Genomic DNA, 27297 nt, shown 5'->3' with positions numbered 1-27297 from the left:
ATTTATTTGGGCTGCAATCTGAGGTGCAGTTAAATATTTTATCCTCTGCAGCAGAGGTAACTCTGGGTCTTTCTTTCCTATGGTGGTCCTCATGAGAGACAGTTTCACCAAAGCGCTTGATGGTTTTTGCGACAAAGTTTCTTCAAGTGCAAAGTTCTTAAAATGTTCCAGATTACTTTAAGACTTGAAGGTCAATCAGGACTGTCATTTCTCTTCACTTATTTGAGCGGTTCTTGCCATATTATGGACTTGGTCTTTTAGCAAAAATGGCCATCTTCTGTATACCCACCCCTACCATGTCACAACAACTGATTGGCTCAAACACATTGAGGAAAGTCATTCCACAAATTAACAAGGCACACCTGTTAATTGCGATGTGTTCCAGGTGACTACCTCATGAAGCTGATTGGGAGAATGCAAAGAGTGAGCAAAGCTGTAATCAAGGCAAAGGGTGGGTACTTTGAAAAATCTCAAGTATAAAATATATTTTGATTTGTTTAACACTTTTTGGTTACTACATGATTCCATGTGTTATTTCATAGTTTTGATGTCTTCACTATTATTCTACAATGTCAAAAATAGTACAAATAAAGAAAAACCCTGGAATGAGTAGGTGTGTCAACTTGACTGGTACTGTATATACAGCACATTCAGAAAGTATTTAGACCCCTTCCCTTTTCTACATTTCGTTACAGCCTTAATCTAAAATGTATTACATTATTTTTTCTACACACAATACCCCATAATGACAAAGCAAAAACAGGTTAATAAATGGTTGCAAGTTTATTTACGTAAGCATTCAGAAACTTTGCTATGAGACTCGAAATTGAGCTCAGCTGCATCCTGTTTCCATTGATCATTTTGAGAAGTTTCTACAACTTGGAGTCCACCGGTGGTAAATTAAATTGATTGCAAATGATTTGGAAAAGGCACACACACCTGTTTATAAAAAGGTCCCACAGTTGACAGTGCATGTCAGAGCAAAAACCAAGCCATGAGTTCGAAGGAATTGTGTGAGACAGGATTGTGTCGAGGCACAGATCTGGGAAAGGGTACCAAAACATTTCTGCAGCACTGAAGCGCCAAGAACACAGTGGCCTCCATCATTCTTAAATGGAAGAAGTTTGGAACCACCAAGACTCTTCCTAGAGCTGGCCGCCCGGCCAAACTGAGCAATCGGGGGAAAAGGGCCTTGGTAATTGAGGTGACCAGGAACCCGATGGTCACTCTGATAGAGCTTCTATGGAGATGGGAGAACCTTCCAGAAGGACAACCATCTCTTTAGCCCTCCATCAATCAGGCCTTTATGGTAGAGTGGCCAGATGGAGGCCACTCCTCAGTAAAAGACATGTGACAGCCCACTTGGAGTTTGCCAAAAGGCACCTCAAGGACTCTCAGACCATGAGAAACAAGATTCTCTGATCTGATGAAACCAAGATTGAACTCTTTAGCCTGAATGCCAAGTATCAAATCTGGAACAAATCTGGCACCATCCCATCCCTACTGTGAAGCATGTGGGGATGTTTTCAGCAGCAGGGACTGGGAGACTAATCAGGATCGAAGGAAAGATGAACGGAGCAAAGTACAGAAAGATCCTTGATGAAAACCTGCTCCAGAGCATTCAGACAATGACCCTAAGGACAAAGACAATGCAGGAGTGGCTTCAGGACAAGTCTTGGAAAGTCCTTTAGTGGCCTGGACGAACATCTCTGGAGACACCTGAAAATAGCTGCGCGGCGATGCTCCCAATTTAACCTGACAGAGCACCCTGCAGAGAAGGGGAAAAACTCAAAATACAGCAGGTGTGCCAAGATTGTAGTGTCATACACAAGAAGGCAATAATCGCTGACAAAAGGTGCTTCAACAAAGTAGTGAGTAAAGGGTTTGAATAATTATGTAAATGGATTTTTTATTTATTTTTTATATAAAATCAGCTCTGCCTTCAGACTCAGTATCCTCTCAGACCGCAGCAGACACACTCTCCCAGAGCCCTGAGACACATACAGGCTGGAAAAGCCAATATGCTACACTAGGCCACATGCTGATGCCAGAGAAAAGTGCTAGATGAGACTGGATCCACAAGAGCAAAACACATTGGATTAAGGCAATTGGATCAAGATACAAAGTCCAGAAATAGCCATACTAGGTCCAGCGTTCAGAACTGTATTTGAGATGCATAGTGTATGTCAAATTCAACTAATATTTTCTTACACCAATTTGTCATGTGGTGCTGCAGATTACTTAGCATTTTGCCAGCTAGAAATCTGCCTATATACAACCAAATCTCTCTGGCCTAGCTTCTTAACGGGGTCCCGAGAGAGAGGCTCTCATCATGCCTAGGCTCAGAGACCAAGAAAGGGACAGAACTGGTTACATCATCAACACCTGGATTCCACAGGTGCCTGACAGCCCGGAACACTGAGCTAGCTATTCTGGTGCAGGGCTGAAGGAAGTACCCTGGCGGACAGGCATGCACTATGCTACTTTACCATCGCCAGAGCGATAGAGGGGGGAGACGGAGACAGAGCAATAGAGGTGGGGTGGGACAGAGCCAGAACAATAGGAGGGGAGAGAGTGTGAGAAGGAGGGGGTGTGATCACTTACTCAAATCAGAGCACTGATTAACCTAGAGGACTACCCTGACTGCACGTAAAGCTCTAGACAATGGTGACTTCATGACCACTTTGAGGGAGGGAGGGTTACTGACAGACACTGATGGAGTCTAATCCGAAGGTCATGGCACAGGGTTATTTCCTCGAGTGTAATGCAGTTTAGTAAATTGACAAGAATTTTAAGATTTCTAACTTCTAGAACTGCAGTGACAGTGAAAGCCCTCTTAAACAAAGGACACAGTCTCTCCATGTGTCATCCCGGCACAAGGGCCCGCCACTTAAGGCATTTTCTAAATCCCTGCAGCAGCACTTGAGGGATAATCAGTGTGCAGACAGACTATGGGCAGAGTGTGACTGAGCTGTCCCTTCTGCTAAACACATCCACGTGGTCTGAATAAGATTCAGCAAGGCCACACCAGGCCATCAAGTCAAGAACTACTTAGCAGTTCTGGTCAGCAACACAATTCAACGGCAAAGTAAAAGGTCTTTCTTTCAGATAGCAGCAGAGGTGCAGACTCCTCAAGTCATGTGACTCGGATTCGAGTCCGACTCGATTCACAAATGTGAGGACTCGAGACTCTACTTAATAGAAAATAAAAACTTGAGTTGATTTGGACTTGGAGCCTCAAGGCGTTTTATCACTCATTTTGTGGCAGATTCTCCATAGATTACTCACCAAGCAGACAGAGAAAAGCTGCAATCAGCAGCACCCATGCAAAGAAAAAAAACTTGTAACAGATTGGCTAGTGAAATGCACACTCTGCCCTCTGATTGGATCATCAAACTGTCAATCACAGGTCCAGTAAGCTGGTGCAGTATTTCCCAAAGTGTTAGTTCTATCCGGAATCCTAAACCCTTACCATAAAATGTTTAAATAGAGTTGGGCCGTTCTTAAAGTGGAGAATAAAAGGAGTATGAAACTGAATAGGAAAAATATACTTTTTAATATAATATAATACTACATATGCATACCATTTGTATTTTATATATTTCTACCTTTGTCTATTTGATCTGGTTTCTAGCATAGGTCTACGGTATTGCAACAAATTGTCTAAAAAACCTAATCTGTGCTTCAGCACCAAAAAGTTGCATGTCTTGTTGGTGACCAGTGACCAGTTGTCTCGCAAAGGCGAGCGAGCATATCCAGAAAGCACACATTTAATTTTCTATGATTTTTCCTGATAAGAGTATGCCTACTTTTATATTATCCATACATACAGTTTTGCAGTCTACTACAGACTGCCAAAACAATAAGGTTATGCTACCTGGCAAGTTCTTTGATCATTTACATACATTTCAGATAGCCACCCAAAGCAGGACTACTGGCTATATGTGACCGACTGGCTCAAAAAAACTAAATAAAATACAAATTCGGTCTTATGTAGCAAAATTGTTTTTTTACATTGGATAAAAGTAGAGACTCAGAGCTACGAAATGGTATATGAAGTCATTTTTGCTTTGAAAGTTGATTAACTTGTAAACTCACTGTGGCCTTTGAATGTTTTGGTACTACTACTGGAGAGCCCTTCTACACCCATTCAGCATCATTCACACCCTCTTAAGCTTTAGACCGACCCATCTCTTTAGGTCCCAATCATCTCTTTAAGGGTTGATCCAAGCATTCTGTACTAACAGCAGCAGTCAAGCACTCCTGTAAAGACCTTTATTATACACAGATTCAAAATAGCGATTCTTAAATCTGTATTTGTGGATGTGACAGAGACTCTTGCCCATTGATTTTGGGACTGTTCTTATGTCCGATTGGAGCGAGATAGTAGTTTTTTTTTTTAAAGAAAATAAATCTATTAATGTTAATTTGAAATACTTATTTTGATCAAAATTATATGGACCCCGATTGAACTTTTGTTACATTTTTAATTTTTCATTGCAGATTCTTGATCCATAAAATAAAGTGGGTGGAGAACAAAACCCCTCTCCGCATTTTTAAGACAGAATTAAAACATTATTTTGAAAGATCAGAAAGTGCTAAAACAAAGCAGCAATACGTACCATACATTTTCAATTTGGCAAAGTCTTATCTCGATATGTAATACCCAGTCTGTTAGGTTTATGTACTCGTTTGTATATAATAATAAAAAAATGTAAAATAACAGTCAAGCACCCAAGCTAACTTGCTAGCTACTTCCAGACACAAATGAGAGAACAGATCACGGAACATTACTCACCCTAGCAGAGCTGGTTCGGCTGTTATGTTATCCAAAGCATTGGTGACTAACTGTACTGCTGGCAACAATTTAAATCACGTTTTTTTTTGCCGACGTAAATCAGTTATTCTGCACTCTGGAACACTCAGACGAGAGTGCTCTGAAATCGTAATGGATGGTCAGACTGATTTTACGAACGCACCCCGAAATGGTTACTTACATAGTAGAGTCTTCTGTTAAGACATGTAGCTAGGTAGCTAGCTAAATAATGAACAACAACTCATGATGTTACTACCCTGCATGAATCTGCAGGTATCTAACCAACGTATATGAACAGTTGTCACAGTGACATTCTATTGAAATGGATACTTGCATAGGGGAGTCTTTTGTTCAAACTTGTAGATAACTAGCTAAACAATGAACCATAATTCCAACTCATTACGTTACTACCCCTCTTGGAATCTGCAGGTAGCTAACCAACCAACAGATTCAATGTTAGCTACCCAAGCAAATGGCTCTGACATACAAATAATAAGATCATACACTTAACGTTAGCTAGCTAACAGTACACTAACTTGAAACTACATCACTTTCTTAACCGTATACATCATAGATGGACGTGTCTCCTGTCACGAATGCCATGGTTGCCCTTAGTTTGAAGATGTAATCCAAAGACAGGTGTTTTCTCCATCTCCTTAGATATCATATTCAAATTCCACTGAACAAGAATGTGGAGTGACACTTATGCAGTTTTGCTACGTGATACATAAAAAAAGCTGCGTTAGTATGTGTTGGTAATTCTGTCTAACTAGCTCAAATAGACAGAAGTGTGCTATATGGTAGACCAATCCAAACTCATCTCTCAGCATGTCCAGCCCACTAATTATCTCAGCCAATCACGGAGCTCTTCAATATTATGGGATAAGGTAATACATTAGCAAGAATATGTTACGATATTTGTGAGGAAAAAAAGGGTCTACACAGTTGGCAAAAAGCATTCTGCAGGCAGACAGTGTGGTGACAGACCATGCTTTCCATTTATCTTCTGCAACAACCTCTGCATACAGGTAGGGTAGGTATTACCCTGCTTGCTCTCAACTCCAGAGAAGTGACAATGTGACATGACATTGCCTGCTAACATGATTGACTTTTTTCTCAAAATGCAGGTGTAAAACAGTGTATTTCTGTGTGGTGTGTTTTGAAAATACTTCACTGTTTATGGCTGTAATGACAGGTTACATTTACGCAGCAATTTTGGGTGCACGCATGTGTGGGGATCGCGGGTCAAAAAGTTTGAGAACCATTGAACTACAGTGCCTTGCATAAGTATTCATCCCGCTTGGCATTTTTACTATTTTGTTGCATTACAACCTGTAATTGATGGATTTTTATTTGGATTTCATTCAAAGGACACACAAAATAGTCCAAATTGGTGACGTGAAAAAAAATTACTTAAAAAAATGTAAAAACGGAAAAGTGGTGCGTGCATATGTATTCACTCTTTCTTGGTATGAAGCCCCTAAATAAGATCTGGTGCAACCAATTACCTTCAGAAGTCACATAACTAGTTAACTTTAGGGATAGGGGGCAGCATTTTCACTTTGGATAAATTGCGTGCCCATAGTGAACTGCCTCCTATTCTATCCCAGATGCTAATATATGCATATTATTATTACCATTGGATAGAAAACACTGACGTTTCTAAAACTGTTTCAATGGATGTCTGCGAGTACAACAGAACTCATATGGCAGGCAAAAACCTGAGAAATCCAACCAGGAAGTGGAACATCTGAAGTTTGTAGTTTTTCCAAAGCTTGGCCTACCGAATACACATTGAGATATGGATAAATTTGCACTTCCTAAGGCTTCCACTAGATGTCAAACGTCTTTAGAAACTTTAATGAGGATTCTACTATAATGGAAGGGCTCATCAGACCTCTGAGTCAGTGGTCTGGAAGAGTGCCTTGGTCTCATGACGCGCGCTCACGACTGAGTTACCTCTCGTCCCAGTGCTTTTCTGAAGACAAAGGAATTCTCCGGTTGGAACATTATTGATGTTTTGGGTTAAAAACATCCTAAAGATTGATTCCATACATGTTTTGACTTGTCTCTAAAGGACTAACGGAAATTTTCAAGTTTTTGTCTGGACGAAGGGCCTGCGCCTCATGAAGATGGATTACTGGGCTGAACAAGCTAACAACAAGTGGCTATTTGGACATAAATTAGGGACTTATGGAACAAAGTCGTTTATTGTCGAACTGGGTTTCCTGAGAGTGCCTTCTGATGAAGATCAAAGGTAAGTGAATATTTATGGTGTTGTTTCTAACTTTGTCGACTCCAAAATTGCGGATATTCCTCTGGCAGTTTTGGGTTCTGAGCGCCGTTCTCAGATTATGCTTTTTCCGTAAAGATTTTTTGAAATCTGACACAGTGGTTGTATTAAGGAGAAGAACATCTTTAAATCTGTGAATAACACTTGTATTTTTTATCAATGTTTATTATGAGTATTTCTTCAAAATCACTGGATGTTTTGGAATCAAAACATTACTGCACGTAACGCGCCAATGTAAACAGATTTTTTGATATAAATATGCACATTATCGAACAAACCATACATGTATTGTGTAACATGATGTCCTATGAGTGTCATCTGATGAAGATCAAAGGTTAGTGATTCATTTTATCTATATTTCTGCTTTTTTGACTCCTTTCTTTGGCTGGAAAAATTGCTGTGTTTTTTCAACTTGGCTATGACCTAACAATCATATGTGGTGCATTCGCTGTAAAGCATTTTTGAAATTGGACACGATGGGTAGATGAAACTATTGAGTGTACAGGGCAGTATTTTGATGATTGGATGAAAAACATAACAAATGAAACTGCATAGAATTGTCAGATTAGGATAGAAAACACTAAAGTTTCCAAAACTGTCAAAATATTGTCTGAGTATGACAGAACTGGTATTGCAGGTGAAAATCTGAGGAAAATCCAACCCGGAAGTGCTGTTTTTCCTGAATGCTCTCTGTTCCATTGCCTGCCTACACTCCATTTAAAGGGATAGCAACCAGATTCCTTTTCCTATCACTTCCTCAAGGTGTCAGTCTTTAGACATTTTCAGGCTTTTATTTTAAAAAATGAGCGAGAAAAGATCACATCGCGTCATTGGATGGCTGGGTGCCAGCAGCGTTTTGCATGCGCAACAGCTTGGAGCAGACATTCTCGCTCTCTCCCTCCTAATGAAGAAGCTACAGTCCGGTTTAAATATTATCGATTATATGTTGTAAAAACAACCTGAGGATTGATTATAAAAAACGCTTGACATGTTTCCACGAACTTTACGGATACTATTTGGAATGTTCGTCTGCCCGGTCGTGACCAGTCGAGCCTGTGGATTTCTGAACATAACCCGCAGTGACAGTGCTCACCGAGGGAGAGAAGCAACTTGTGTCATCGACAGGTGCAGTACTGCTGGTAGTAGCAGTACTACCAGAAGAGCAGGTACGTGGCTCTATGGACGCGGGCCTTACTAAATGGACTGTGTGAATGTGAAGATTTTTTATACATACCATACATACAGCTCAAAGAAATAAAGGGAAAACTAAAGTAACACATCCTAGATCTGAATGAATTAAATTGTTTTTTCTTTACATAGTTGAATGTGCTGACAACAAAATCACACAAAACTTATCAATGGAAATCAAATTTATCAACCCATGGAGGACTGGATTTGGAGTCACACTGAAAATTAAAGTGGAAAACCACACTACAGGCTGATCCAACTTTGATGTAATGTCCTTAAAACAAGTCATAATGAGGCTCAGTAGTGTGTGTGGCCTCCACGTGCCTGTATGACCTCCCTACAACGCCTGGGCATGCTCCTGATGAGGTGGCGGATGATCTCCTGAGGGATCTCCTCCCAGACCTGGACTAAAGCATCCGCCAACTCCTGGACAGTCTGTGATGCAATGTGGTGTTGGTGGATGGAGCGAGACATGATGTCCCAGATGTGCTCAATTGGATTCATGTCTGGGGAACAGGAGGGCCAGTCCATAGCATCAATGCCTTCCTCTTGCAGGAACTGCTGACACATTCCAGCCACATGAGGTCTAGCATTGTCTTGCATTAGGAGGAACCCAAGGCCAACCGCACCAGCATATGGTCTCACAAGGGGTCTGAGGATTTCATCTCGGTACCTAATGGCAGTCAGGCTACCTCTGGCGAGCACATGGAGGGCTGTGCGGCCCCCCAAAGAAATGCCACCCCACACCATGACTGACCCACTGCCAAACCGGCCAGCTGGAGGATGTTTTAGGCAGCAGAATGTTCTCCACGGCGTCTCCAGACTCTGTCACGTGTGCTCAGTGTGAACCTGCTTTCATCTGTGAAGAGCACAGGGCGCCAGTGGCGAATTTGCCAATCTTGATGTTCTCTGGCAAATGCCAATCGTCCTGCACGGTGTTGGGCTGTAAGCACAACCCCCACCTGTGGACGTCGGGCCCTCTACCACCCTCATGGAGTCTGTTTCTGACCGTTTGAGCAGACACATGCACATTGTGGACTGCTGGAGGTCATTTTGCAGGGCTCTGGCAGTGCTCCTCCTGCTCCTCCTTGCACAAAGGCGGAGGTAGCGGTCCTGCTGCTGGATTGTTGCCCTCCTACGACCTCCTCCACGTCTCCTGATGTACTGGCCTGTCTCCTGGTAGCGCCTCCATGCTCTGGACACTACGCTGACAGACACAGCAAACCTCCTTGCCACAGCACGCATTGATGGGCCATCCTGGATGAGCTGCACTGCCTGAGCAACTTGTGTAGGTTGTAGACTCAGTCTCATGCTACTACTAGAGTGAAAACACTGCCAGCATTCAAAAGTGACCAAAACATCAGCCAGGAAGCATAGGAACTGAGAAGTGGTCTGTGGTCACCACCTGCAGAACAACTCCTTTATTGGGAGTGTCTTGCTAATTGCCAATAATGTCCACCTGTTGTCTATTCCATTTGCACAACAGCATGTGAAATCTATTGTCAATCAGTGTTGCTTCCTAAGTGGACAGTTTGATTTCACAGAAGCGTGATTGACTTGGAGTTACATTGTTGTTTAAGTGTTCCCTTTATTTTTTTGTTTTTTGAGCAGTGTATTTCTTATGTGAATCACATTTGTTTTGGCGCACCCCCGACGGCATTGCGCGTACCCCAGATTGGGAATACCTGCTGTAGAGGTTAAAACGGCATTGTTAGTTAAGGACTTGTAAGTAAGCATTTCACTGTAAGGTTTTATTCGGTTGCATTCAGTATGTGACAAATAAAATTTGATTTGGAGCAGTGGAAACGCATTCTTTGAAGTGATGAATCAAGCTTCACCATCTGGCAGTCCAACGGATGAATCTGGGTTTTGCAGACTTCAGGAGAACACTACCTGCCCCAATGCCTACTGCTAACTGTGAAGTTCAGTGGATGAGGAATAATGGTCTGGGGCTGTTTTTCCATGGTTCGGGCTAGGCCCCTTGGTTCCACTGAAGGGAAATCTAAAATGCAACAACATACACTAACATTGTAGATGAGTCTGTGCTTCCAACTTTGTCGCAATGCTTTCCTGTTTCATCATGTCAATGCCCCTGTGCACAAACCAAGGTCCATACAGAAATAAGTTGTCCAGATCGGTGCGGTAAAACTTGAATTGCCTGCACAGAGTCCCAACTGCAAGCCAAGCCTAATCGCCCAACATCAGTGCCCGACCTCACTAATGCTCGTGACTGAATGGGGGCACATCCCCCAGCAATGTTCCAACATCTAGTGGAAAGCCTTCCCAAAAGAGTGGAGGCTGTTATATTTATTTTTTATTTCACCTTTATTTAACCAGGTAGGCCAGTTGAGAACATGTTCTTATTTACAACTGTGACCAGGCCAAGATAAAGCAAAGCAATGAGAGAAACAGAGTTACGTGGAATAAACAAACATACAGTCAATAACACAATATAAAAATCTATATACAGTGTGTGCAAATAAGATTAGGGAGGAAAGGCAATAAATAGGCCGTAGTGGAGAAGTAATTACAATTTAGCAATTAAAACACTGGAGTGATAGATATGCAGAAGATGAATGTGCAAATAGGGATATTGGGGTGCAAAGGAGCAATAAAATAAATACCAATATGGGGATGAGGTAGTTGGATGGGCTATTCACAGATGAGCTATTTACAGATGGGCTATGTACAGGTGCAGTGATCTGTGAGCTGCTTTCACAGCTGATGCTTTAAGTGAGGGAGGTATGAGGCTCCAGCTTTAGTGATTTTTGCAATTTATTCCAGTCATTGGCAGCAGAGAATTGGAAGGAAAGGCTGCCAAAGGAGGAATTGGCTTTTGGGGTGACCAGTGAAACATACCTGCTGGAGCGCGTGCTACGGGTGGGTGCCACTACGGTGACCAGTGAGCTGAGATAAGGTGGGGTTTTACCTAGCAAAGACTTGTAGATGACCTGGAGCCAGTGGGTTTGGCGACGAATATGAAGTGAGGGCCAGACAACGAGAGCATATAGGTCGCAGTGGTGGGTAGTATATGGGGCTTTGGTGACAAAACAGATGGCACTATGATAGACTGCATCCAATGTGTTGAGTAGTGTTGGAGGCCATTTTGTAAATTACATCGCCGAAGGGAAGGATCGGTAGGATAGTCAGTTTTACAAGGGTGTTTGGCAGTCAAAGATGCTTTGTTGCAAAATAGGAAGCTGATTCTAGATTTCATTTTGGATTGGAGATTGGAGAGTTTAGGGTCTAACCAGACACCTGGGTGTTTGTATTGTCCACATATTCTAAGTCAGAACCGTCCAGAGAAGCGATGCTGGATGGGCAGGTGCAGGCAGCGCTCAGTTGAAGAGCATGTATTTAGTTTTACTTGCATTTAAGAGCAGTTGGAGGCCACGGAAGAAGTTGTATGGCATTGAAGCGCGTCTGAAGGTTAGTTAACAGTGTCCAAAGGGCCAGAAGTATACACAATGGTCTCGTATGCATAGAGGTGGATCAGAGAATCACCAGCAGCAAGAGTGATATCATTGCTGTATACAGTGAAAAGAGTCGACCCGAGAATTGAACCCTGTGGCACCCCCATGGAGACTGCCAGAGGACCGGAAAACAGGCCCTCTGATTTGACACACTGTACTCTATCAGAGACGTAGTTGGTGAACCAGGCGAGGCAGTCATTTTGGATTCGAAATGGTCGGTGATCGGTTTGGTAACTTGGCTTTCGAAGACTTTAGAAAGGCAGGGTAGGATAGATATAGGTCTAGAGTAGAGGTTGACCGATTATCATTTTTCAACACCGATGCCGATTATTGGAGGACCAAACAGGCCGATACCGATGAATGGGCCGATATTTATTTATTATTTATTTGTAATAATGACAATTACAACAATACTAAATGAACACTTATTTTAACTTAATATAATACAACAATAAAATAAATTTAGCCTCAAGTAAATAATGAAACATGTTCAATTTGGTTTAAATAATGCAAAAACAAAGTGTTGGAGAAGCAAAAGTGCAATATGTGCTATGTAAGAAAGCTAACGCTTCAGTTCCTTGCTCAGAACATAAGAACATACGAAAGCTGGTGGTTCCTTTCAACATAAGTCTTCAATATTCCCAGGTAAGAAGTTTTAGGTTGTAGTTATAGGAATTATAGAACTATTTCCCTCTATTCCATTTGTATTTTAAGTCGCTCTGGATAAGAGCGTCTGCTAAATGACTTAAATGTAAATGTAAATGTATTTCATTAACCGTTGACTATTGGATGTTCTTATAGGCACTTTACTATTGCCAGTGTAACAACAGTATAGCTTCCGTCCCTCTCCTCGCTCCTCCCTGGGCTCGAACAAGCAACACAACGACAACAGCCACCCTCGAAGCAGCGTTACCCATGCAGAGCAAGGGGAACAACTACTAGAAGGCTCAGAGCGAGTGACGTTTGAAGCGCTATTAGTGTGCGCTAACTAGCCAGCCATTTCACTTTGGTTACACCAGCCTCATCCCGGGAGTTGATAGGCTTGAAGTCATAAACAGTGCAATGCTTGACGCACAACAAAGAGCTGCTGGCAAAACGCACGAAAGTGCTGTTTGAATGAATGTTTACTTGTATGCTCAGTCAGATTATATGCAACGCAGGACGCGCTAGATAATATCTAGTAATATCATCAACCATGTGTAGTTAACTAGTGATTATGATTGATTGTTTTTTCAGATAAGTTTAATGCTAGCTAGCAGCTTACCTTGGCTTACTGCATTCGCCTAACAGGCAGTCTCCTTGTGGAGTGCAACGAGAGAGAGAGAGGCCGGTCGTTATTGCGTTGGACAAGTTAACTGTAAGGTTGCAAGGTTGGATCCCCGAGCTAACAAGGTGAAAATCTGTCGTTCTGCCCCTGAACCCACCGTTCCTAGGTCATTGAAAATAAGAATGTGTTCTTAACTGACTTGCCAAGTTAAATAAAAAAGGTATATAAAAAAAATATATATATATATTTTTTAATCAGCAAATGGGCGCCCAAAAATACCGATTTCCGATTGTTATGAAAACCTGAAATCGGCCCTAATTAAAATCGGCCATTCCGATTAATCGGTCTACCTCTAGTCTAGAGTGTCTCCCCCTTTCAGGAGGGCGATGACCGCGGCAGCTTTCCAATCTTTGGGGATCTCACACGATACCAAAGAGGTTGAACAGGCTAGTAATAGGGGTTGCAACAATTGAGGTGGATGATTTTAGAAATAGAGGGTCCAGATTGTCTAGCCCAGCTGATTTGTCAGGGTCCGGATTATGCAACTTTCACAACATCAGCTATCTGGATTTGTGTGAAGAAGAAATGAGAGTTTGTGCTACAGGATGCAAATTTCTGCTTGAAAAAGCTAGCCTTTGCTTTCCTAACTGCCTGTGTATATTGGTTCCTAAATTCCCTGAAAAGTTGCATACCGTGGGGGCTAGTCGATGCTAATGCAGTACACCAAAGGATGTTTTTGTGCTGGTCAAGGGCAGTCAGGTCTGGAGTGAACCAAGGGCTATATTTGTTCCTGGTTCTACATTTTCTGAATGGGGCATGCTTATTTAAGACTAGAAAAGCACTTTTAAAGAGCAACCAGGCATCCTCTACTGACAGAATGAGGTCAATATCCTTCCAGGATACCCGGACCAGGTCGATTAGAAAGGCCTGCTCACTGAAGTGTTTTAGGGAGCGTGTGACAGTGATGAGGTGGGTCTGACTGCAGACCCATTACGGACGCTGGCAATGAGGCAGTGATCGCTGAGATCAAACAGCAGAGGTGTATTTAGAGGTTAGGTTGGTCAGGATGACATCTATGAGGGTGCCCATGTTTACAGATTTGGGGTTGTACCTGGTAGGTTCATTGATAATTTGTGAGAATGAGGGGATCTACCTTAGATTGTAGGATGGCCGGGGTGTTAAGCATGTCCCAGTTAGGTCACCTAACAGTATGAGCTCTGAAGATAGCTCAATTCACATATCAATTCACATATGGTGTCCAGGGCACAGCTGGGGGCGGAAGGTGGTCTAGAACAAGCGGCAACAGTGAAAGACTTCTTTCTGGAAAGGTACAGACCTAGATAGTATGACATAACTCTGCAGGCTAACTCCACCACCTTTGGCAGTTCTATCTTGTTGGAAAATGTTAGTTAGGGATGGAAATTGCAGGATTTTTGGTGGCCTTCCTAAGCCAGGATTCAGACAAGGCTAGGACATCCAGGTTGGCAGAGTGTGCTAAAGCAGTGAATAAAACAAACTTAGTGAGGAGGATTCTAATGTTAACATGCATGAAACCAAGGCTTTTAAGGTTACATGTCCCTGATTGAAACTGTATTACCAACATGTTTCAAGCAGACCACCATAGTCCCTGTGCCCAAGAACAAAGGCAACCTGCCTAAATGACTACAGACGCGTAGCACTCATGTCCGTAGCCATGATGTGCTTTGAAAGGTTGGTAATGGCTCACCAAGACAGTCGTGAAGTGGGCACGACAAAGCCTATTCCTCCTCAGGAAACTAAAAAGACTTGGCATGGGTCCTGAGATCCTCAAAATGTATTACAGCTGCAACATCGAGAGCATCCCGACTGGTTGAATCACTGCCTGGTACGGCAATTGCTCAGCCTCTGACAGCAAGGTACTACAGAGGGTAGTGTGTATGGCCCAGTACATCACTGGATCTAAGCTGCCTGCCATCCAGGACCTCGACACCAGGCGGTGTCAGAGGAAGGCCACCCCAGTCAGACTGTTCTCTCTACTACCGGAGTGCCAAGTCTAGGACAAAAAGGCTTCAACAGTTTTTACCCCCAAGACATAAGACTCCAGAACAGGTAGTCAAATGGCTTACCCAGACTATTTGCATTGTGTGCCCCCCCCAACCCAACCCCTCTTTACCGCTGATGCTACTCTCCGTTTATCATATGCATAGTCAATTTAACTATACATTAATGTACATACTACCTCAATTAGCCCGGTTAGCCAATGTGCAGGCACTGGTTGGTTGGCCTATCTGCATTGTGTCCCGCCACCCACCAACCCCTCTTTTATGCTACTGCTCCTCTGTTCATCATATATACAGTCACTTTAACCATATCTACATACTACTTCAATCAGCCTGACTAACCAGTGTCTGTATGTAGCCTCGCTACTGTATATAGCCTGTCTTTTTACATTTTTTTTCTTTACTTACCTATTGTTCACCTAATACATTTTTTGCACTATTGGTTAGAGCCTGTAAGTAAGCGTTTCTCTGTAAGGTCTACTACACCTGTTGTATTTGGCGCACGTGACAAACTTTGATTTACAGAAGTCAACAAACGAGCACCTGGGGAATGTGAGGAACTAGGCACTGCAGGGCCTGGATTAACCTCTACATCACCAGGAGAACAGAAGAGGAGTAGGATAAAGGTACAGCTAAAGGCTTTAAGAACTGGTCGTGTAGTGCGTTCGGAACAGAGAGTAAAAGGAGCACGTTTCTGGGTGCAGAAGAATAGATTCAAGGCATACTGTCCAGACAAGGGTATGGTATGATGGGAATACAGTGGAGGTAAACCTAGGCATTGAGTGACAATGAGAGGTTTTGTCTCTAGAGACAACATTTAAACCAGGTGAGGTCACCGCATGTGTGGGAGGTGGAACAAAAGTTCTACAGTGAAATAAGACAATCACTAACCAAAATTGCAATGGACAAGGCATATTGACATCAGGGAGACTCATGCATAGCCAAGTGATCATAGGGACCAGTGAGTAACTAGGCGAGCTGGAGACACGGTGATTCAGACAGCTATCGGGCCGGGGCTAGCAGAAGGGCCTTAGGGGGACGGCACGACGGAAGAGTCTGTTGTAGCCCCCTCGGACGGTTATGTCGGCAGACCAGTCGTGATGGATCGGCAGGGCTCCGTGTCGGCATTAAAAGGGGTCCAGGCCAATTTGCAAAATAGGTATTGTAGCCCAAGAAATTGGCTGATGGACCTATTCAGCTAGCCGGGAGATGGGCCTAGCACGAGGCTAGTTCCAGGCTAACTGGTGCTTGCGTCGGGACAGAGACGTTAGTCAGTAGTAGCCACTCTGATAGTAGCTAGCTAGCTGCGATGACCCAGGTGAAAAGGTTCAGAGCTTGCGGTAGGAATCCCGAGATGGGGAGATTTGGTAGAGAAAAAGCAGTCTGATATGCTCTGGGTTGAATCACTCTGGGAAGACTGGCAGTTGACAGGCTAAGGTTAGCTGATGACCGCTAGCAGTGGCAAACTGACTACTAGCTGGCTAGCTTCTGTTGGGGGTTCCGGTTCTAAAGTATAGAAAATAGCAGATCCATACCACATTGGGTGAGGCAGGTTGCAGGAGAGTATTTTGAAATTGAAGCTAAAAATAAATAAAAACATCTATAAATATAGTAAATATATACACAAAGAAAAAAGTATCTATACACTGGACTCGGCAAGGCGTCTGAACTGCTACGTTATCTTGGAAAAAAACAGCCCAAAGGGGGGGGGGGGTGAGACCAACTCCATATTAATGCCTATGATTTTGGAATGAGATGTATGTGGACACCTGCTCATCAAACATTTGGTCATGTAGTGTACCTAGGAAAACACTCACGTCCTGTTTTGTTTGATGCACTGAAAAGTGAGGCCCTAGACTAGATAGAACCCACTTACGGTAAGGAACACTCAAACGAGTAAGGTATGCGACTTAGCATATCAAAAAGGAGAGAGAAAACACCATGGGGACTGGCTTAATAGGAAGCGAGTATGGGCTTTAAGACCAGTTAATGACTAATGCATGCACTTAAAGCATTTTCACCCTTTTCTTCAGTGAAATTACATAAGCGTACAGTATGCTGCTCACTACAGGATGGCTGAACCCCTTAATGGGTCTTTATCATTACCCAGCCTACAGAGCTGCAGGCCTATGACCTTTTGCCTCGAATCACAAGAATCAAAGCCTATATGGCTATCATGTTCTAAAGGTCTGGGTTTATAGTTCTACTGATCATACGTGTAAAGCGTGTATCCATTTTTAGAGGTACTATTACTTTACACTATACTGCTGCAATGTTTGTCAGGCCAGCCCGAGGCTTATTGACAGAGATTAATGTTTAACCTTTGCAGAGCACAATTTGATCAGGGATTAAACATACTGTCGATGTGCTATAGAGTTAGGCCTGGAGGGTATTCATGGCACTGCACACGATGTTCTCTATTTAAAACACAAACCTAGAGATGCGAGTGAGCTCTGTGAGCGAGGAGCGAGCTCTGTCGAAAAAAGTAATTACAGTACAATACCATTAGGGATGCCTCGAAATACTGTTATGATTGTTGGGCTGGATGCTGGCCATTAGGCAAAGCGTCCCTCGGAGCAATAAACATTTCAGGAACCATTCAAACACTCAATCATTTGTTTCCCGACTCGCGCCACGATCCCCACCACTTGGACCCGGCAGTCTGCTGAACGAGAATGACACTGAAAACGATTAGGTAACCTAACCTCATAACTTGAACGAACAATTTTAACCCCACCACAGAGTCATATAACGGCAAATTATTATAACATCTTGCCAGGAGTGACAATAGATTTTCTCCACATTTCCAATGCAGCAAAACGCAGACTTTGAGAGTGACACACACATCCCTGAGAAGCTACCCTAACTGGATTTAAAAGGTAAAGAGTAAGCATTCATTAACGGGGCAAGTGCGTCTGGTTAAACTGAATGGGTGTTACATTTCTGGCATGGTCATGCAGTCACAAGCAGTCTGAGCTACTTACATGAGTAACTTGTCATGTTTAACAAGTTCAATGGCGCTAGACAGATTCATCGCATTCTAAAGCCTTGTTCACACTGCAGGCCTTAATGGTCAAATCAGTTTTGGAATACTGACTGTCCAAACAGCAAGTTAGAAGTTACGCTAGTTGTCATAGTAACGATAGGTGTGCGTGTACAGTGGTGTAGGTTGATTGGTGGTGGTGCTCATGCTTCCTATCATTCAGAAGTTATGTAGCAAGCTAAGGAGACAACAATGCCAGCCATGGACATTTACCAGTTGCTTTGAATGTTCAAAATCACAATTCCTTTTTGGCAAGCCACAACAATCTAGCTAGCTGTCACATTCACTCATTTGTAAAAAAAAAAAATAATAATAATTAAAAAGCTAGTTAGCTACACATGTTCTTGTCAAAACTGTCAGAGTAACAAGAAACAGGATATGGCAAATAAGTCTAAAACTACTTGAGGGCAAATAAGTCAGATTTGACCATTCAGACAAGTCACATGGCCAGGAATCTCATTTGTATCGGATTTCAAACCATCTGCGAATGTGAAATGTTGCTTGAAATATCTGATTCTATGTGCTTTTTGGCTGTTTAGACTGTAGGAAAAATAACATATTCGAGTCAGATAAAAAAAAAAGATATACATTTCAGTCACTTCAAACTGCCAAAGTGAGAAAGGATTAACGGTGTCAAGGCGTGAGCAGTATTTTTAAGTTACTCCCACCTCCATACTTGTGCGATTACATTGTGATCAAATGTGGCAACCTTAAAAACGACTTAGGGTAGGGCAGTGCATGGCATAAGCTTACCAACAATTTCAACATGCTGGAATTGCCCAGTCATGTATAACATCAACATTGCATATCTTTATAGAACTAGCCTACCAGAGGAGATGGCAAAGTTGGCCCTAATGTTTATTTAGTGACAATGATCAATACATTATGATTGAGTAGCCTAAATGTACAGCAGCCAAGAATCCCTTCATTCAATAAAATACCATTAGGAGTAGAGGTCGACCAATTATGATTTTTCAACGCTGAGACCGATTATTAGAGGATCAAAAAAGCCAATACCGATTTTTTTTTTAAATGGCAGATTTTTTAAATGTATTTATTTATTTATTTGTAATAATGACAATTACAACAATACTGAATGAACACTTATTTTAACTTAATATAATACAACAATAAAATAAATTTAGCCTCAAGTAAATAATGAAACATGTTCAATTTGGTTGAAATAATGCAACCGTCGTTTGAGTTCCTTGCTCAGAACATGAGAACATATGAAAGTTGGTGGTTTCTTTTAAAATGAGACTTCAATATTCCAAGGTAAGAGGTTTTAGGTTGTAGTTAATATAGTATTTATAGGACTATTTCTCTCTATACCATTTGTATTTAATATACCTCTGACTATTGGATGTTCTTATAGGCACTATAGTATTGCCAGTGTAACAGTATAGCTTCCGTCCCTCTCCTCGCCCCTACCTGGGCTCGAACCAGGAACACATCAACAACAGCCACACTCGAAGCAGCATTACCCATCGCTCCATAAAAGCCGCGGCCCTTGGAGAGCAAGGGGAATAACTACTCCAAGTCTCAGAGCGAGTGACGTTTGAAACGCTATTAGTGCGCACCCCGCTAACTAGCTAGCTATTTCACATCGGTTACACCAGTCATTAGGCTGATAGTCATTAGTCTTGAAGTCATAAACAGCGCTGTGCTTGCGAAAAGCTGCTCGCAAAACGCACGAAAGTGCTGTTTAAATAAATGCATACGATTCTGCTGCTGCCTACCATCGCTCAGTCAGAATGCTCTATCAAATTATAGACTTAATTATAACATAACACACAAATATTAGCCTTTGGTCATTAATATGGTTGAATCTGGAAACGATCACTTCGAAAAAACAAAACTTTTATTATTTCAGTGAAATAGGGAACCATTCTGTATTTTATCTAACGGGTGGCATCCTTAAGTCAAAATATTCTTGTTACATTGCACAACCTTCAATGTTGTCATAATTACGTACAATTCTGGCAAATAAGTTCACAATGAGCCAGGCAGCCCAAACTGTTGCATATACCCTGACTCTGCGTGCAATGAACGTAAGAGAATTGACACAATTTCACCTGATTAATATTGCCTGCTAACCTGGATTTCTTTTAGCTAAATATGCAGGTTTAAAAATATATATACTTATATGTATTGATTTTAAGATAGGCATTGGTGTTTATGGTTAGGTACAGTCGTCCAACGATTGTGCTTTTTTCACAAATGCGCTTTTGTTAAGTCATCTCATCCATTATATGCAACGTAGGACACGCTAGATAAACAAGTAATATCATCAACCATGTGTAGTTATTGATTTCCGTGACAAGGTTGCCTGCTGCTAGCAAGGCATAATGCTAAGCTAGGCTATCAATAAACTTACACAAATGCTTGTCTAGCTTTGGCTGAAAATCTGAGATGACAGGGTGATTATTTTTTTATTAAAATCGGCTAAATCAGAGCCCAAAATACCGATTTCCAATCGTTATGAAAACTTGAAATCGGCCCTAATTAAAATTGGCCATTTCGATTAAAATCAGTCGACCACTAATTAGGAGGTTCCTTTCTCAAATCCAAGCAACTTTTCATTCAATAGCATATTAAAAACCACAGCAGTTCATGTTACATGCCAAGCCACGCCCCCAAACATAAAATGCTTAGAGGCACATTGTGAAATGCCAAAGTATTTATTACAGAAAAGGGGGATGGTGGTGTTTGACGCCACCACAATACACACTCCTACACCCAGGTACATTCAATGCCTGTTTAAATTAAAATAAATACTCAAGGCTGCAGTCAGTCAGTATTATTCACTGGGGCTTTCTGATGGTACAGGTGGATGTTTGAGCAGGACTCACAGTTCTGAGGGATTGTGGAGTGTAATGTTGATTGTGTTCCCAAGAGGCTGGCAGGTACACCGTGTTCTCAGCCTGCTTCATTACCAGCATATCACATGAATTGAAAAATGTTCTTCCCCTCATGCAAATCCAGGTCCATTTCCCCTCATGCAAATCCAGGTCCATTTCCCCTGAGTGGCTTGTCACTCTGTGAATTCATTTTCACAGAAAAATCTTTTGGCCATGTATAGCTAGAGTAGGATATGTTTTGTTTTGTTCCCTAATGGGAATAATGCCTGCCTCATCCCTTGAAACTCCATCCCTACTGCATGCCTGTCTGACTGCCTGCCAGGCTCTATTCACCTTTCAAGTGTGAGATCTTCCCAGCACGCTATTACAGCTCACATGTAGTTCAGCGAAACAGAATCAAATTGTACAGTATGGGCAAGATGAGTAAGTGGTGACGCGACAGAGAATGGGTATGTATGCATCACTACATGGGTCCTCAGCTGTGAGGGTGACTGTGCAGACATGCTCTTTGTTCATGTCTAGGCCTAAACTTTACCTGAGGGGAGGCTGCTTCAAATGGAAATGCCATGGCAAGGTACCATATGACATTTAAGAGCTCAGAGAGAGAGAGCAGTCAACCAGTCCAAACAGGTTGAAATTAATATTGAGATGTACTCATGTATTATATGGTGTCATCTTTTGTTTTGTTGCAATATATTTTCCTTGATGAATGTCATGGATTCACATTACCTGGAATCATTGATATTCATATGTATAGTATCACTACACAGTGCTTACATTTCCCTTATTCTGGTTGATGACTCACTAGAACAGTAGCCTAGGGGGGTAATCAACTCTCAATGTTTTAGGGTGTCACCTTGCTGTGCATCATATATCCAACATGAACACTAGCAGCCTATCTGACAACAGCACTGCATCAGTCCCATGGTTGCTGAAGAGCCACTGTTCTTGAATAATGATAACGTGGTTGCAGTGTCAGCAACACAAATAGCAGAAGTTCATTAAATCAACACTGTTGTACACCTGAGTTGATGAACATATAGTCTTGGCAAAACAATTTGGAGAACTCTTGAGTATCAACTAGACGACAAACGACAACTAGACGAAAACAACAAAATGCAAAACAGCTTGCTACTGACAACAGGTAATTCCAGAACTACAGCCAATCATGTTGGCACCCTCCTATAATGCCTCCTGTAATTTTCAGTAGGCCTAATATTGTAACAAAAAGCCTACAGTAGGCTGCAACACTATTTTCCTGCTCCAAAAAGTGTCACAGCAGCCTACCTGTACAATGTAATGGGTGAGGTTTAGTTCATCTGAAATTGTGACATCTTGCACACCCTGACTGGAGGGCAGATGACAATATCAGCCTGTATTTCACAAAGCAAATCCGTTCTAATTGTCCTTCTCAGCTTAAAACAAGATACAACAACGTTATAACAGTGTAGACTCGACTGTATGGGAAACGCAGTTAGTGTTAAGGTTCTCAGACAGAACTGTCATGTGAACGACTCGGTGGTGCACATATTGGAAATAAACCAAATTACCTGGCGTTTTGTGACAGCGCCGTGTTCTTCGTTATAAAATAACCCCAGGAGCGATGCAAGCAGAACTTCAGAAGGTTATCAACTAGATCAAATGTAAGTGGCTGATTGCTGCTACTCGAGAGACATTGTGACAGACAGAGTATCGTTATGGGTGTATATTCATTACGTCAATTATGTTGCAAAACGTTTCTTAAAGGGAAGCAAACTGAACGAAACGGGGAGGGACCAACCTGCATTTGTCAACTAGAAACTCTCGTTTCAGTCCGTTTTGCAACTGCTTGGACTAATGATTACCCGTGGTTACAGATTGTTTTTGGTAGTGACTTCTAAACGTATCCGTCCAAAACGAAGAGGCTAAAACATTCGACCATGTATCACCTGGAAATAAACGAAGAGGATATTCAATAAAATATAAGACTACGTGGATAACGAAAGCAGGCGAATTAAAACCACAGCTAACAAGCAGTATCGAATGATCGTTACAGTAACGTTAGCTGCATGAGGAAATCATGAAAATAATGTCTGAGGACTCCTTTGCAACTAAGCAACGTCCCCTTTCACCTGCCTCGAAACCGGTGATTCACAAGACACAAACCGAGCTTACATCTGCATAACATTGTAAATATCCCAAGGTGATGTGCCTACCTTGAAAATGCCTAGCAACTACACGGGGAAAATCAGCTGCTCCGCGCGACGCACTGGAGAGACGCCATTTGTCAGGCGAACGTTTTTGTTGAGTTATGCGCCGCCTTCTTCTTATTCTTCTTCTTTAAGGCTTTTTGGGAGTTTACACCCATAATGTGTATTACTGCCTCCTACTGTACGGGGTACTATGAGTGAACATTCCCTATCAAATGTACACTTATCAATGGCCTGGTCGGAAAATAACTATTTATATTATGCAAGTTCAGCAAGGACAAAAGCTAAATTACATTTCATATGAATGCCATTACAGACAAAGCTTTAAGGCAATAGGCCTATTACATGTCTATACAAATGTATCCAGGCATTAACTGTGTTCAATTCCTTTGTAATTAATGGCCTGGTCGGAAAATAACTATTTATATTATGCAAGTTCAGCAAGGACAAAAGCTAAATTACATTTCATATGAATGCCATTACAGACAAAGCTTTAAGGCAATAGGCCTATTACATGTCTATACAAATGTATCCAGGCATTAACTGTGTTCAATTCCTTTGTAATTAAGGAGATGCATTTCACAATTTTACATTTGTTTATTGACATTATGGCCCAATATCAATAAATGGAAAATGATTGTTTACTGTAGAAAAGCACAAAGTTTGACAGCTTTGCACCACAGGCAAATAAACAGGTCAGAATACTACTACCAAGAAAGGCGTATGTATTAGCTTTCATTTTCTTCTGTGTTTTCTATGTTGGCTTTACTTGATACACATTCAGCTTCAGTAGCAACATATGTAGGCATATAAGTCTTCTCTATATAAGATGGTTTATCAGGGGACTGGCTATTGGCCTATTGACGATCTCCAGATCTAATGAGACAAAGATCGAGATGATGACAATATACTGTAGGAAACATAAAATTTATGTCAGTTCCAAGGGAACCCCTCATCATAGGGCTCCAGGGAACAATCCTTTTTGGAGTGGGGATTGGAGTGAGCCCATTACACATTTACTGCACATTTACAGCTACCAACAGGCTCAGAGACCGTTTCTATCTACATGCCATCAGACTGGTAAACATTTGAACTGTACTGACCACCTGCACTGACTCTGCACCTTAGCACACATGTACTCACTCATGCACACACCTATACAGTGCATTCGGAAAGTATTCAGACCCCTTGACATTTTCCACATTTTGTTACGTTAGTCTTACTCTAAAATGGACTACTAACATGGTGGTGGCAGCATTATGCTGTGGAGATGTTGTGTAATCCATTTTAGTTGACAGAGCATGTCAGAGCAAAAACCAAGCTTCCAGGTTGAAGGGATTGTCCGTAGAGATCCGAGACAGGATTGTGTCGAAGCACAGATCTGGGGAAGAGTACCAAAAAATGTCTGCAGCATTGACGGTCCCCAAGAACACAGTGGCCTCCATCATTCTTAAATGGAAGAAGTTTGGAACCACCAAGACTCTTCATAGAGCTGGCCGCACGGCTAAACTGAGCAATCGGGGGAAAGGACCTTGGTCAGGGAGGTGACCAAGAACCAGATGCTCACTCTAACAGAGTTCCAAAGTTTATCTGTGGATATGGGAGAACCTTCCAGAAAGACAACCATCTCTGCAGCACTCAACCAATCAGGCCTTTATGGTAGAATGGTCAGATGGACGCCACTCTCTCATAAAAGGCACATGACAGCCAGCTTGGAGTTTGCCAAAAAGCACCTAAACAACATTCTCTTGTCTGATGAAACCAAGATTGAACTCTTTGGCCTGAATGCCAAGTGTCACATCTGGAGGAAACCTGGCACCATCACTATGGTGAAGCGTGGTGGCAGCATCATGCTGTGAGGAAGTTTTTCAGCGGCAGGGACTGGGAAACTAGTCAGGATCGAGGGAAAGATGAACGGAACAAAGTACAGACAGTTCCTTGATGAAAGCCTGCTCAGGACCTCAGACTAGGGTCGCTGCTGTTTAAGATGAGGGAGGACAATAATTAATTCCATGAGCGTGGCCTTATTTCTATTACAGCAAATTAGATGTAATTCATATTCCATTCACCCAGCTCAATGTAACATCGATAGGTTTAGGCTACTATATGATACACAAATTTTCCCTCTACCCATCGTGAGGTTTATACAACCTAGCTTATGAATGAAAGTTTACAACGTAGGTGCACAGCTCGGGAGAAATTTGAGTAATCAAGGTGACAGACATTAACACATTCAATACCGCTGTAACGTCGTTCTTCGTTTGTAGAAAGAGAGTCGGACCGAAATGCAGCGTGGTGGTTACTCATGTCTTTAATGAAGGAAAAAAGCGATACATGAAATAACTAAACAAAAGCAAAACAACAAACGGAACGTGAAACCTAATTACAGCCTATCTGGTGAAACTACACAGAGACAGGAACAATCACCCACGAAATACACAGTGAAACCCAGGCTACCTATATACGGTTCCCCATCAGAGACAACAAGAATCACCTGACTCTGATTGAGAACCGCCTCAGGCAGCCAAGCCTATACTAGACACACCCCTAATCAACCACAATCCCAATGCCTACAAAACCCCAATACGAAATACAACAACATAAACCCATGTCACACCCTTGCCTGACCAAATAATATGACGAAAACACAAAATATAATGACCAAGGCGTGACAGAACACCCCCCCCCCCCCACCTCACCCAGAACCCCACTGAACTGAGGAGCAGCTCGTGACTGAGGGGCAGCTCGAGACTGAGGGGCAGCCCGGAACTGAGGGGAAGCCCCATACTGAGAGAAAGCCCAGTACTGAGAGGAAGCCCAGTACTGAGAGGAAGCCCAGTACTGAGAGGAAGCCCAGTACTGAGAGGAAGTCCAGTACTGAGATGAAGCTCAGGCAGGTAGTAGGCTCCGGTAGATCCTGGCTGGCTGGCGGATCTGGAAGATTCTGGTTGACTAGCAGATCTGGAAGAGACTGGTTGACTGGCAGATCTGGAAGAGACTGGTTGACTGGCAGATCTGGAAGAGACTGGTTGACTGGCAGATCTGGAAGAGACTGGTTGACTGGCAGATCTGGAAGAATCTGGTTGACTGGCAGATCTAGAAGATCATGGCTGACTGGCGGATCTAGCTGCTCTATGCAGACTGACAGCTCCTTGCAGACTGACAGCTCTGGCTGCTCCATGCAGGCTGACAGCTCCTTGCAGACTGACAGCTCCTTGCATACTGGAAGCTCTTTGCAGACTGACAGCTCTGGCTGCTTCATGCAGACTGACAGCTCTGGCTGCTTCGAACAGACTGACAGCTCTTTGCAGACTGACAGCTCTGGCTGCTCCATGCAGGCTGTCAGCTTTGACTGCTTCATACAGACTGACAGCTCTGGCTGCTTTATGCAGACTGACAGCTCTGGCTGCTCCATGCAGGCTGACAGCTCTGACTGCTTCATACAGACTGACAGCTCTGGCTGCTTTATGCAGACTGACAGCTCTGGCTGCTCCATGCAGGCTGACAGCTCTGACTGCTTCATACAGACTGAGGCATTAATATATGTCACATACCAGTTTGCAAACAATGGAGAAACAAATGATCATTGAGCTAATAAAGCTGCATATAAACATGGTCTCCTTTTTGCTGTTTTGAGTAAGACAGCTCCAAAATGCAGGTGTTCAGCCTAACTCAGTACTTTCTGTGGTGGTAGGGCAGCAAGTTGAAAATACAGAGCGTAGGGTTTGGTAATCTTCTATATTTGCGCCGTAATTGGCTAAGTGTTCCCTCACTCATGGGGACACTTCGTCTCCTCAAAATCTACAGGGAGAGCTAGAAAGATCAAGCCCCCTTGGGTGCTGCCATAGAGTTACATTAGAATTGCCCATCCAAGAAGGCTCAATGTCAAATTAAATCAAAGTTTATTTGTCACGTGTCAAATCAAATCAAATTTTATTTGTCAATACAACAGCTGTAGACCTTCAGTGAAATGCAGTGATAACTTACAGGCTCTCCAAAACTACAATGGTAAGGGGGGAAAAATAAGAAAAAAAGGTATGTGTGTGTGTAGGTAAGTAAAGAAATAAAACAACAGTAAAAAGACATTTGTAAAAAGAGTAGCAAGGCTATATACAGACACCTGTTAGT

General features: G+C 42.4%; 1 protein-coding gene across 2 annotated transcripts in view; it reads right to left on the bottom strand.

Annotated features, from left to right (window-relative positions):
• The window catches only part of LOC124001362 (probable E3 ubiquitin-protein ligase RNF144A-A), a 69494-nt gene extending 46204 nt beyond the window's left edge, over positions 1 to 23290 (bottom strand). Inside the window, exon 1 of one of the 2 annotated variants that reach the window (XM_046308096.1) lies at positions 23176 to 23290. The gene's annotated coding sequence lies outside the window, so the exon portion shown is untranslated. Of the gene's footprint in view, positions 1 to 22530; positions 22700 to 23175 lie in introns of those variants that run through there. The other variant, XM_046308097.1, reaches the window with a different exon arrangement.
• Between the last annotated feature and the right edge of the window lie 4007 nt (positions 23291 to 27297).

This window comes from Oncorhynchus gorbuscha, linkage group LG17 (assembly GCF_021184085.1).
Source record: "Oncorhynchus gorbuscha isolate QuinsamMale2020 ecotype Even-year linkage group LG17, OgorEven_v1.0, whole genome shotgun sequence".
Classification (NCBI taxonomy): Eukaryota; Metazoa; Chordata; class Actinopteri; order Salmoniformes; family Salmonidae; genus Oncorhynchus; species Oncorhynchus gorbuscha.
Note: the sequence above shows the minus strand (reverse complement) of the source record. Positions and strands in the feature narration are given on the sequence as shown.